We start from the raw sequence: 9,989 nt of genomic DNA, 5'->3' as shown, positions 1-9,989 counted from the left end.
ATTATTTATTGGGGAGAGATTTCCGTCGGTCAGGATGGTGTTTCTTGTTACGTAGTCAGTTTGCATCAGGTTTGAGAGAGATTGTCAGTGGGGTGGTCTGTACTCTCCATGGAGGAACTCACCCTGCCCGGAGGAGCACTCTGCTGTAGTGAAAGGGGTTTCTTCCCTGACTGGTTTGGTTCAGTGGATAGAGCGTCTGCCTGCCGACTGAAAGGTCCGGTTCGAATCCGGTCAAGGGCATGTACCTTGGTTGTGGGCACATCCCTAGTGGGAGTGTGCAGGAGTCAGCTGATCGGTGTTTCTCTCTCATTGATGTTTCTAACTCTCTATCCCTCTCCCTTCCTCTCGGTAAAAAATCAATGGCCCAGCCTCTGCTGCTGCCACCGGTCACCTCCCTCTGTGGGGCGACTGGTGGGGTGATTGGGGGGACCCCTCCCACTGGCACCCACCTTGGCCAGCCTGGCACCGACCGCTTGCCAGCCTCACCCTCTGCTGCCACTGCTGGTTGCCTTCCTCTGCGGGGCGACTGGTGGGGTGATCAGCAGGCCTCCGCTGGCACCCGCCTTGGCTGGCCTGGGGTCTGTGGGCTGGGGGCAGCTCCTGTGTTGAGTGTCTGCCCCCTGGTGGTCATTGTGTGTCGTAATGACCAGTCTTTCTGCCATTCAGTTGATTTGCATATTAGGTTTTTATTATATAGGAGATATATATATGTATGTACACACATACATATATATATTTTTAAATGAATCCTCACCTAAGGATATGTGTTTTTTTTAATATATTTTATTGATCTTTTACAGAGAGGAAGGGAGACGGATAGAGAGCCAGAAACATCAATGAGAGAGAAACATCGATCAGCCGCCTCCTGCACACTACCCACTGGGGATGCGCCTGCAACCAAGGTACATGCCCCTGACCGGACTCGAACGCAGGACCTCCGAGTCCACAGACCGACGCTCCACCTGCTGAGCCAAACCAACCCAGGACCCCTGAGTCCGCAGGCCAACGCTCCACCCGCTGAGCCAAACTGGTTAGGGCTAAGGATATGTTTTTATTGATATTAGAGAGAGAGGAAGAGAGAGAATGAGAAAGAGAGAGAAACTCCGATGTGAGAGAGAAACATTGATGGGTTGCTTCCCGTACACACCCTGACTGGGGTTAGAACCCAGAACCTAAGCACATGCCCTGACCAGGAATTGAACCTGCAGCCTTTTGGTGTACAAGATGACGCTCCAAACTTGAGACACCTGGCCAGTGCCATTCTGACTTAAATTTATTTCCTTTTGCATTGTGCAAATTATTGAATATAACTCAAATAAATGGCAAATCTATGACAAATGTTACACTTTAAAGAACACTGTAGCAGCAGGTATACATGAGGACTGTTTTGGTCAGACTGGCACGTACATTCGCAAAGCCCTTCTGTGATATGAGAGCACATGCTGTTTATAACCAGGAAACCATGACAGTGAAATAAAGGAGCAGTTTTTCTTCCCCAGATACAGTGTTCTTACAATTGGATTATGTGCAACCAAATCCACTTGCAATATTTTCCAGAATTATTGGTAATTGGAGAGTAAAGAAAAAAAATTTAGTGGGGAACAGAGAGTGGTTACAAGTTAAAGATTTATTAAGAAGTAAATAAATTATTCATTCTGTTTCCAAAAGAAGTTTGTTGACCGTCACTAGGAATAGACATCTGAGGAATCCTGCTTTCTGAACTATTTTTTCTGTTTTTTTTTCTGACTAGACATTCCTGGAAAGCAAAGACCAGGTCGGCTATGGGTTTTGATTAGCATAAGAGTCTTATTGCTGCAAACATTGTTGCAAAAAACAAAGGGAATTTCTTTAATATAGATTGCATTGAGAGTTAACTATGACTGCCTTCTTCACTTCCAAATGTTTAACTGAAGTCTTTAATGTTTATACTCTTCTAATAATACCAACAGCATTCATTGATTACAGTGTAGCGTGCTTTCAGCTTATGTTATTTTATTAAATGCTTACTTCTCTCATATTAGACACATCATTAAACAAAATCAAATATTTGGATGTATATTAAAATGCTTGGGAATATGAAACTATAAAATTTTTGCCTCTATGTTTCATTGCTATTGACCTAAAGATTAACTTATTAATAGTATCAAAAGGATGATTATAAAAAATGTTTATTTTGCCCTGGCCAGTGTACTCAGTGGTTAGAGCATTGGCCTGAGCAACAAGACATCAAGGGTTCGATTCCCAGTCAAGGGCACATTACTTGGATTGTAGGTTCAATCCCCAGCCCTGGTCTGGTCAGGGTGGATGCAGAAGGCAACTGATTGATGTCTCTCTTATATTAATGTTTCTTTCTTTCTCTCTCTTTTTTTCTCTTTCTCTCTCACCCCCACCCACCCTCCTTTCCACTTTCTCTAAAAATCAATGGAAAAAAATATCCTCAGGTGAAGATTAACAACAAGATAAAAACATTTCTTTTGCCAACGTCATAGATATGATAATTAACAATTATAGTATTTCACAGTAAAACCTTCGGTTTTATCAGTAATACTTTCCATAGGATGAGCAAGTTCCTCAATAAAAATCTCATGTTGAATGAGAATAATTTGATAATGCATTTGAATTAATAGGATGATATAAAACTTATGACTAAACCATTTCCTTTTTCTAAATAATTAGGTGCAAGTTAAATTTTGATGACTAGTAAAGATTAAGATGATTATAGCAAAGCTTTAGTACAGTATAAATAAACAGGACAACAAGTAAAAGAAGATAATCAACATTCCTTCCATTTTTCCACCAGTCAATAGAAGTATAGGTCATAGGAATGCACAACATTGAATGATATAGAAAAAGGAAAAACTCTTTACTAATACTGAGCGGTAAAAAGTGAGTTGAGCCAAGAATGTACATAAATATATAATTTAACATATAATTAATTTACATTTTATATTGAGATTTATTTTTTACCAAGCTTATTCTGAGGGATACATAATACCATAGGTAATAACTACTCATATTGCAATAAAAAATACATGTAATCCAACAAAGATATCTTTCTTACTCACCCTCTCTTCTCAGTGAGCGTTTAACAAAGTACTCACCCTATATGTCCAGTGGTGATCTGGTCCACATAGTCACTCATGGACTTAGGCCGATAGAATTTTACCATATCTGTGGCAGGAAATACAGAGGAAATAGAGAACCATAATTAAATTTTTCTTTTACTATTTCATCCAAGAAATAAAAGAAAAGAATTGTACTATTTATGAGAATTATAGGTATATATGCATATCTATCTATTTCAGAGACAGCAATTATATACATGTAAATAAATAAAATCAGGTGGTTGACTTTGTTCTCATTTACAAAAGAATTTTCCATAATTTATAAAACTAGAAAATCTGGAAAATGGAGAAGCCACCACTGAAATCCAAGTCTTCTTGGTATATTCTCTTTCTAATATACCACATTACATCAGCAGGTTAAGAAATAATTCAAAATATATTCGCACATGCCAACTTTCTGTTTTTGATTAGAATTATAAAGAAAGGTCTTTAAGAAAAGATTGTATTTGCTAAATCATGAAGTTATGTCACTAATTACAAAAGTAAAATATGGAAGAGATTCTGAAGAGAAATGTGTATTTGGATAAGTGTTAATGCCATATAATCAAAGTGTCTTTTAGTGAGAAGAGTTGAAGAAAAAAAATCAAGAGGAAGGCACACTTCCAAGCTCTTTATATGAAGCCAGCATTACCCTAATCCCAAAACCAGATAAAGACACTACAAAGAAAAAAAATTACAGGCCAATATCCCTGATGAACATATATGCTACAATCCTCAACAAAATTCTAGCAAATTGGATCCAGCATTGTATTAGAAAGATCATACACCATGACCAAGTGGGATTTATTCTGGGAACGCAAGGCTGGTACAATACCTGCAAATCAATAAAAAATTTATAGACAAAAATCACACAATCATAGCAATTGATGCAGAAAAGGCATTTGACAAAATCCAAGACCCTTTCCTGATAAAAACAAAAAACAAAAAACTGTCAGCAAAGTGGAAATAGAGGACTCATACCTCAACATAATAAAAGCCTTATATGACAAACCTATAGCCAACATCATACTCAGTGGGCAGAAACTAAAACCATTTCCCCTAAGAACAAGAACAAGACAGGGATGCCCACTTTCACCACTCCTGTTAAACATAGTACTGGAAGTGCTAGAGACTTCTTCAGACAAGAAGAAGAAATAAAAGGCATCCAAATTGGAAAAGAAGTGAAATTCTCATTTGTGGATGACATGATACTGTACATAGAAAACCCAAAAGACTCCATCAAAAAACTACCAGACCTAATAAATGAATTTGGCAATGTAGCAGGATACAAAATTAACACCCAGAAATCTATGGCTTTTTTATACAACAACTAGAGGCCCGGTGCATAAAATTCATGCAATGGGGGCTGGGGGTCCCTCAGCCCAGCCTGTCCCCTCTCACAGTCCAGGAGCCCTCAGTGAATGTCCTACTTTGGATTAATTTTCTCATCTTCAAAGTAATCGCATAATATTTTGTGAGTTGTAAATGATAGTATATGTAAATTTCTCAGTTTATTACCTATTGTTCTCAGTAAGTGAAAGACACCATCATCCCTTCAAATAGCAAGCCAGAGACCTAAAACTCTTGAAGTTTCTTTTTACCTTTACTCAATACACCAAATCTATCTCCAGGTCCTATTGATTTCATTCTAGTCTCCAAATTCAATGGCTATTTCAATCTCTTTAATGCCAGATCCCATAATCCAGCCTGCCTTTCATCTTTTCGTAGAATTTGGCAATAACATATTAGTCCTATTGCATCCATTCTATTTTATTTTCCAATATGTACTCCATAATGCTTCTAGTCATGGGACATACCTGTTTAAAATGATTCAGTACTATTCTCAGAAACAAATAAAATCTATAACTTTGCCTATAAAATGGAGCCTGCCTCCTTTTCAGCATCAGCAGATACTATGTTTCACCTTGCTTGCTTTTACCAAATTAAGCTTCTTTGACTTGCTTCAATATGCTATGCTTCTCTATTTCACATCTTTGGAAATCTGTGCCATGGGTTGTTGTGGTAATAGAATAGCATAATTAAGAGCACGGTGTCAAAGAACAGAGATGTATCTGTGAATCTCTGATTTATTTATTCACTCTTTGATTTAAAGGAAGTTTCTTATCCCTTTTAAGGTTTAGCTTCTTCTAAAATGGAATGAGCATTTACCTTAAGACTTTCTAAGTATAGTAAATAAAATGAGACAGAATAAGTAGCTAAAATTCAACATGTAAAGTCACTGGCTTTGTGCCTTTTAACAAGTCACTTACCACACCAGTAAAATATGTTGGGCTAGCCAAAACCGGTTTGGCTCAGTGGATTGAGCGTCAGCCTGCGGACTGAAAGGTCCCGGGTTCGATTCCGGTCAAGGGCATGTACCTGGGTTGCAGGCACTTCCCCAGTGGGGGATGTGCAGGAGGCAGCTGATCGATGTTTCTCTCTCATCGATGTTTCTAACTCTCTATCTCTCTCCCTTCCTCTCTGTAAAAAATCAATAAAATATATTTTTAAAAAAATATGTTGGGCTATTTATGTTAAATAGTGAAATATGCTGATATGAATGGTTTAATTATATTTAAAATATAAGCTTAATAAAAGGAAATAATCATTTCCCCTTTTGATTTCTGTGTTTAGGCAAAGATTACTTTTTAACAAAACTATTAACCATATGCTGTAAATATTCTATATCCTGAATACTAAATATTCTGTATATTCTGAATAATGTAAAATTCAAAAATTGTGTGCTTTAGTTTTTATTGGTGCTCCATAAACAATGTACCTGAAAATCACCTAGGGAGTCTTTTAAAAATACAGAAACGAATTTAGTAGTTCTAAAATGATTTTCAAAATTGTGCATTTCTAACAAGTTCCCAGGTGATGCTGAAATTCCCACCTTCAATTTATCTTTTAGACATATCAGCATGGATCGATGCAGAAAATCACCATCAGCATAAATCAATCTATCAACACCCGTTTGAGCACTATGTATTTGCAAGTTCCATTATGTACAATGAAGGAAAGACACGTAAGATGTGTGTGTCCTTCTTATCATGGTAATTAAAAAGTGAGGTGAGCTTTTCTACAGGGCAGTGATTTTCAACTGGTGTGTCACAGAATTTTTAAAACATACAATACCTGACTATATAATCAGGGTCACTGACCTCTTTTCCCTTAGATTGCCAAATAAAATGACAATCTAAGGTGATTATAGCTATTGGTGTAAATGAATCAAAAGTATACCTACATATTTTTGTCAAGTATGCAAAAATATATTTTTGGTGTGTCACAGAATTTTAATAATTAGTTTATGTGTGCCACGAGATGAAAAAGTTGAACATTGCAGCTATAGAGGAATAGAGGAAACTCTATTAAACCAATTTACATAGATCTGACTGATACAAATCAAAGGGACAGCTAGAGCATGCTGTATACACCATCCAATCTAATAACAGACAAACATGGTAATTGACCGTACCTTCGCTATGCCTCCCATTGGATAATCAGTGAGATATGCAAATTGACCCAACCAAGATGGCGGCCAGCAGCCACGCAGCTGAAGTGAGCAGGAGGCTTGCTTGCTCCAGTGATGGAGGAAGCCAAGGTTCCCTGCCTGCCGCAGCCCGGCTCTGAGCTCCGAAAGCAACAAAGTTTCAATTATAGAAGCTAAACAAACCCCAGATACCTTCTTTCAGCAGGCCGTGGCATATATATATATACATATATATATATACATACATATATATATATACATATACATATATACACATATATATATATATATATAAAATAAATACTCAAGATAAGAATTCAATAAATGAGCAGATTGTTACATATAGAAATAATTAGGGTGGGGTAAGAAAAATAAAAGAAGATTTGAATTGGGATTAGAAAGATGGGTTGATATCAGATTATTGGCACAGAGGACAACATCTTTAGGCTGGAAACATGATTGATCAAAGTCGCAGAAGCAGAAATGAAAATGGTGCACATAGAGGGACCAGGAAAAGTTCACTTGCATTTAGAGGACGTGAAAGAGTTTGGTTCAGCACAACAGTGTTCGATATACGGCTAAGTCTGGTGTTTTGCATGCAATTTGGCACTCATATGATTTTAAGTATCCACTATCCATGTCATATAACTAAGAGTAAGGTCATCATTCAATACTATTTGAATAACAATACTCAGTTACATCTTAATATTCTCCTTTGAATACCAGACAAAAATGGGCAGCAGCTGACATTTCATGGTAGTGCATATTGATGGCATGTGTCATAGGTGAAGGCCATCTTTTATGTCTGTCATAAAAGTATAAAATTTGAGTTTCTCTGTGGCAAAGACTAGTTAGTGCCTAATACATAGTAGGTACTCAAGAAAACACTTACTTTTTGACCAAAAGGATACTTGGCCACAGGCAGGGTGGGCCCCTGTTATAGAAATCCTTCAAGCTTAAACAGGTGAGTGGTAACACTTTTTGTTAGAAGGGAAGGAAACATGGTCCTGCCTTATTTCATCAAAGACAGTAGAAAGAACCATCAAAATTTATTCAAAATCCAGTATTTTTACTATCTGCATGTAATAATCAGAAGATAGGGATGAATGAATAGATCAATTATTATTTTAGGTGGATAATCTTTGTTTAGAGCCTTTATATGTCTGATATAAATGAGCTGGCCATATTAACAATAACTTCTCAAACACCAAAGGTCACAAATCATCTGAGAGACAATACTATACAACTATTTGTGTAAAGAAATCATGTTTAAAGGATTCCAGATTCCAGGAAGAGAATCTTTCAAATTTATCAATGAGCTTTTCTGGTTTGAAATACAGGTAATTATATTTTCTTCTGCTTTTACACAGCTGTGGTGTCAAGTACCAACATGATGCCATTCAAATTAAATTAGTATTCCAAAATCAACAACAACAACAACTTTAAGTTTTATGCCACTAGCAATGCAATTATATCCATCTATCCCCTGGTATTCATTATTAATAGTAAAATAATAAAGTGGGTGATTATGCATTTGCTGGTTACTCCTTTTATTACTAGACCAAACTCCAGAGGAGAACAGATTCAATAAAATGCCACCAAAATGATAAAATCTTAATGAGTCATCAACTAGCTGTGAAATTGTCAGGCACCGAACAGAGTTACTGTGTTGACCATAAAAGACGAAGTTGATGCGAAGAAAAAGATGTAATAATTTGTGTGGTGTTTATTAGAACAAACGAATACATATATCCTAATTCTGGGTCTTTATTTTCTCATTCTCAGATGCTCTGAAACATAGGTAATATATTTTATCCTTTATCATGAGATACCTCGTGTAAGAGTGATTTAAGAAAAACATTTCCAAGCCTCTGGCTCCTTTGGGTTGGCATACAAAAGTCTGTCCTAATTAATCCAAAAGTTATCTTGTCTTAAAATGTCCTAGTTTCAAAGTTATCTTGTAGATTTTTGTCTTTCGTTGCCATGTAAATGGACAACCACAGGTAATAGCCACTTCCCTATTTTTATCTCCTCTAATTCACGTATGTTAGAAATCTACTTATGCATCACCAAGAGGGGTGATAGAGTGCAGACACCGTTATAGTCTCTCCAAGTCAAGCAACTTGAGCTACGGAAAGAAAGACGAATTCCCACTTGGCACGAGGGATACAGCTGTGTGCTTATGGGACACAGCTAAGTGGTGGAGCTACAGGAGAGCCCTGATAGGAATCTTTCAGGTAACCGGTCAGCCCAGAAATGAGGTTTATAGACCAGCCTTACAACCAGCTAGAGGTTGCCATGGACTCTGACTAGAGGAGGGTAAAAGGAATCGCAATCAGTGTGGCTGCCATGTTGGTTGAGAAATGTTTTCAGGGCCTACAGAGGTTTATTAGAGGGAGGGTTTGAAGAGTGGTATGATTGCATATTTTAAGTATTTAACCCGAGACTTCATGGGTAGGAAAGAAAATGAGGACCACTGAAAGGGTGTCTGTGGGGATCATTATTCAGCTCAAAAAAAAAGCAGTCTAGGAAATAGAAATCTTCAAACATAAAAGATTATAGAAGAAAAACATAGGGGTAAACTAATTGGTAATGATTTTTTGGATTTGACAACAAAAACAAAGACAAAAAAATCATAAACAAACAAGGGGGAGTAATCAAACTAAAAAGCTTTTGCACAGCAAAAAAAAAAACAAAAAACTGCCAACAAGTTGAAAATGAAAGCTCTAAATAAGAGAAAATATTTGTAATTCATATAGCTGATAAGTAATTAATAAACAAAATATATAAATCAATCACCAACTCAATAGTAAAAAATCTCCCAAATGGGCTGATTTTAAAATGGGCAGGGGAACTATACAGACACCTTCCCAAGGAAAATATCCACATGACCAACGGATAAGTGAAAAGGTGCTCAACAGCATTAACCATTAGGAAAATGCAAATCAAAACCACAACGAGATATCATCTCACACCTGTTAGCATGTCCAAAATAAAAAAGACAAGAGATAACAAATGTTGGCAAGAATGTAGAGAAAAATAAGTCTTTGTGTACTGTTGGAGGAAATATAAATGCTGCTAGTTATCATCTCTATTATATCAATAATGTGTCTACTGTGTCTTATCAATCATATGTGGCACTATTTTTTCACATTTTATCTTCTGTCAAATTGAGTTATGTCTTAAACAACAGCATTTGTTTCCTATCTTGGAAACACAGAAAAATGATGTCTTAAAATCAATGGCATATTGGAAAATTAAAAATAGTACTAACATATGATCCAGCAATACCACTTCTGGGTATATATACAAAAGAAATAAAATTACTATCTCAAAAAGAGATCTGAACCCCTATTTTATTGCAGCATTATCCTACATAATAAAGAGATAATGTG

This window comes from Myotis davidii, unplaced genomic scaffold, assembly GCF_000327345.1.
Source record: "Myotis davidii unplaced genomic scaffold, ASM32734v1 scaffold345, whole genome shotgun sequence".
Lineage (NCBI taxonomy): Eukaryota > Metazoa > Chordata > Mammalia > Chiroptera > Vespertilionidae > Myotis > Myotis davidii.
This window is presented reverse-complemented; position numbering follows the sequence as displayed.